Raw genomic sequence first — 4,979 nt, forward strand, 5'->3', positions numbered from 1 at the left:
TTTCCAGGAGTGTACATAGTTTCAAATACTTTTCAAAGACCAGACCACAACCTCTTCCTAGGAACCGGCGCCGAGTTTGAATTCTTGCACTAAAGAAAGGTCACTTGTCCTTTCGCTACCATCCTAACAAACTTTTTGCATACCAAGCTCACCACCACTAACCAAAGTCTCCAGGACGCAACCTCTTGCTAGGGGCTACTGGTAAAAGGACTCAGCCCGCACTAGGCTGATGGAGAGAGGAAGGAAAGTGCGTTATTTATTTAGGGGCATTTTATTTAGGGATGGAGTATATGTATCACAGAACACACGCACTGACAAGCCCCACAGCATACAGACCTGCAAACCACTCCTACATAACTAATTTATAAGGCTCTACACACACGTTTGCTAATGGTAAACCGTCAAAAATAACGCATTGCACAGCCTACAGACATGCGATCCACTCGTAAATAATGCAATACATTTACGTCCAGATAGCGAGACAACTCGTAAATTGTCAAAATAATATTCCGTCTAAATCATACACCAGCTTTTATTTAAACAATTAGAGGCAGCACCACCACCCAGAGTATTCGCCACTGAGTCCAGTACCCAACTGACTTGGTTCCCACCAATGGCAGTAGAGGACGCTGTAGTGACGTCAGGTGATGACGCAAGTACTGTAATCTTAGATGGCACCACCTAGTGGGTTCACCACGAGCTCCAGACCCCAACTGTCTTAGTACATCTCGTCGCCGCCAGAGGACGCCTCCGTGACACTAGCTGATGACACTGCTTGTCCTGCTACATTGGTTGCCCCTCAGTCTGTAAGATCTAGGGTGGGCTTACTGGTAGTTTGGGAGCTCTAACGTCAGGCGCGTAATGGTGCCCCTCAATGATGTGGCCTCAAGGGAGGGGAAGAAAACCAGTGTGCACTCAGTGTGCATACCGGGGGGAGTCATTCCAGATGTGAAAAGGGTCCTTCCGGATGCCATGAAGGGTACAGGATGAGCCCATCTGCAGGTGGTCGCTCATATCGGCACCAATGATGTGTGTCGCTATGGATCAGAGGAAATCCTCTCTGGCTTAGCGGCAGCTATCTGATTTGGTGAAGACTGCCAGTCTTGCTAGCGGGATGAAAGCAGAACTCATCATCTGCAACATCATCAACAGGACTGACTGCGGACCTTTGGTACAGAGCAGAGTGGACGGTCTGAATCAGACGCTGAGACAGTTCTGCGACCGTGTGGGCTGCAGATTCCTCGACTTGCGCCATAGAGTGGTGGGGTTTCAGGTAGGTCAGGAGTCCACTACACCCAGAAGGCGGCTACACCGGTAGTAAGGGTTGCGTGGCGTGGAATGGGCGGTTTTTTAGGATGGCCTCGGGCAGCTACAGAAAGGGCAACAGCTTCAAAGGGTGTGGGGCAAAGTCAGGACATGCGGGGACCAAGCAGCAATCGGTATTGTAATTGTAAACTGTCGAAGCTGCGTTGGTAAAGTACCGGAACTTCAAGCTCTGATAGAAAGCACCGAAGTTGAAATCGTTAGAGATACAGAAAGCTGGCTGAAGCCAGAGATAAATTCTGCTGAAATTTTTACAAAGGCACAGACAGTGTTTAGAAAGGATAGGCATGCATCTGGTGATGGCGTGTTTGTCGCTGTTAGTAGTAGTTTATCCATTAGTTAAAACAGAAGTGGATAGTTCCTGTGAATTATTATGAGTGGAGGTTATACTCAACAACCAAGCTAGGTTAATAACTGGCTCCTTTTACCGATCTCCCGGCTCAGCAGCATTAGTGGCAGAACAACTAAGAGAAAATCTGGAATACATTTCACATAAATTTCCTCAGCATGTTATAGTCTTACGTAGAGATTTCAATTTACCAGATATAGACTGAGACACTCAGATGTTTAGAATGGGTGGTAGGGACAGAGCATCGAGTGACATTATACTAAGTGCACTATCCGAAAATTACCTCGAGAAATTAAACAGAGAACTGACTCGTGGAGATAACATCTTGGACCTATTGATAACAAACAGACCTGAATTTTTCGACTCTGTAAGCGCAGAACAGGGAGTCAGTGATAATAAGGATCCGTAAATATGGAAGTAAACAGGAATATAAAAAAAGGGAAGAAGGTTTAACTGTTTAGAAAGAGTAATAGGAGGCAGATTTCAGACTACCTAACAGATCAAAACGAGAATTTCTGTTCCGACACTGATATTGTTGAGTGCTTATGGAAAAAGTTCAAGTCAATCGTAAAATGCGTTTTAGACAGGTATGCGCCGAGCAAAACTATGAAGGATGGGAAAAACACACCAAGGTTCAACAACAAAGTTAGGAAACTACTGTGAATGCAAAGAGAGCTTCACTGCAAGTTTAAACGCAGCCAAAACCTCACAAACAAATAGAAGCTAAACACTATCAAAGTTAGTGTAAGGAGGGCTATGCGTGAAGCGTTCAGTGATTTCGAAAGTAAAATTCTATGTACAGACTTGACAGAAAATCCTAGGAAGTTCTGGTCTAACGTTAAATCAGTAAGTGGATCGAAACAGCATACCCAGACACTCTGGGATGATGATCGCATTGAAACAGAGGATGACACGTGTAAAGCTGAAATACTATACACCTTTTTCCAAAGCTGTTTCACAGAGGAAGACCGCACTGCAGTTCCTTCTCTAAATCCTCTCACAACCGAAAAAATGGCTGACATCGAAATGAGTGTCAAAGGAATAGAAAAGCAACTGAAATCATTCAACAGAGGAAAGTCCACTGGACCTGATGTGACACCAGTTCTATTCTACATAGAGTACGCGAAAGAACTTGCCCCCCCTTCTAACAGCCATTTACCGCAAGTCTCTAGAGGAACAGAAGGTTCCAAATGATTGGAAAAGAGCACAGGTAGTTCCAGTTTTCAAGAAGGGTCGGCGAGCAGATGCGTAAAACTATAGGCCTATATCTTTGAGACGCTGCAAAATTTTAGAACATGTTTTTTGCTCGCGTATCATGTCATTTCTGGAAAGCCAGAATCTACTCTGTAGGAATCAACATTGATTCCGGAAACAGCGATTGTGTGACACCCAAGTCGCTTTATTTGTTCATGAGACCCAGAAAATATTAGATACAGGCTCCCAGGTAGATGCCATTTTCCTTGACTTCCGGAAGGCGTTCGATACAGTTCCGCACTGTCGCCTGATAAACAAAGTAAGAGCCTACGGAATATCAGACCAGCTGTGTGGCTGGATTGAAGAGTTTTTAGCAAACAGAACACAGCATGTTGTTCTCAATGGAGAGACGTCTACAGACGTTAAGGTAACCTCTAGCGTGCCATAGGGGAGTGTTATGGGACCATTGCTTTTCACAATATATATTAATGATTGTAGATTGTGTCGGAAGTTTCATGCGGCTTTTCGTGGATGATGCTGTAGTATACAGAGAAGTTGCAGCATTAGAAAATTGCAGCGAAATGCAGGAACAGCATGTAGACGCTTGGTGCAGGGAATTGCAGCTGATCCTTAACATAGACAGATGTAATGTATTGCGAATACATAGAAAGAAGGATGCTTTATTGTTTGATTATATGATAGCATAACAAAAACTGGTAGCAATTACTTCTGTAAAATATCTGTGAATATGCATACGGGACCATTTGAAGTGGAATGATGATATAAAATTAATTGTTGGTAAGGCAGGTGCCAAATGAGATTCATTGGGAGAGTCCTTAGAAAATGTAGTCCATCAACAAAAGAGGTGGCTTACAAAACACTCATTCGACCTACACTTGAGTATTGCTCATCATTGTGGGATCTGTACCAGGTCAGGTTGACAGAGGAGACAGAGAAGGCGTTTCGTCAAATGGTTATTCGGTAAGTGTGATAGCGTTACGGAGATGTTTCGCAAACTCAAGTGGCAGACTCTGCAAGAGAGGCGCTCTGCTTTGCGGAGTAGCTTGCTCTCCAGGTTTCGAGAGGGTGCGTATCTGAATGAGGTATCGAATATATTGCTTCCCCCTACTTGTGCCTCCCGAGGAGATCACGAATGTAAAATTAGATAGATTCGAGCGAATCATACGCGACTGGAACAGGAAAGGGAGGCAATGACAGTGGCACATAAAGTGCCCTCCGCCACACACCGTTGGGTGACTTGCGGAGTAGAAATGTAGATGCAGATGTAGAAGTCCAATTATCCATGATGGCGGGAAACAGTGTGTTCTCGACGGGGTCTAGTACTCAGTACCACCAGTAGAGGATGCTGTCGACCGTTTCGTGATGTAATCCAAGATGGTGAGGGAAAATGGTGGGAAAACGACTCAGCCTGTGCTTGGCTGCTGGAGGGGGGGGGGGGGGGGTAAAGAAGGAGTGTACTCTATTTAGTTTGTAATATTTTATTAAGGGATCGAACACATTTATCACACTGACACAAAACACTCGTCATGTTATGCTTAGGGTCACAGTACACAGTCTGCAGACACGCAAACAAGTCTTAACTTAAACAAATAATTTAAGTACAGACATTCAGACTCCCCCTAAATAATGCAGCACAGTGATGTGTAGACACGCTCAGTACGTGCAAACTGTCCAAATAACGCATAGCACAGCTTACAGACATGCTCGCAAAATAATGCAATCAACACGTTCAAGCACCCTCCTCCACACCCTGCCCACAGGACCGCGAAGTGACGCGTTCGTTAGCTCGTAAACCACGCGCAGGCTCTCGCTAGGGTGGCGCGAGCATGAGGCGACCACATCCTTTACATATATTATTTCTGAGAAATTCCTATCCAAATGCAAAAAAAGATGAAATAATCTTGTCGCATTGTTGACCGGAAGGCTCCATGCGGGGAAGTTCGGCCGCCGTATTAATTGACGCCACTTCAACGACTTGCGAGTCGATGATGATGAAATGATTCATCACGAGACAGACAAAATCTCTGATCCCGCCGGGAATCGAACTCGGGACCCCGTGCGCGGGAAGCGAGAACGCTACCGCAAGACCACG

The sequence above is a fragment of the Schistocerca gregaria genome, chromosome 5 (assembly GCF_023897955.1).
Source record: "Schistocerca gregaria isolate iqSchGreg1 chromosome 5, iqSchGreg1.2, whole genome shotgun sequence".
NCBI lineage: Eukaryota > Metazoa > Arthropoda > Insecta > Orthoptera > Acrididae > Schistocerca > Schistocerca gregaria.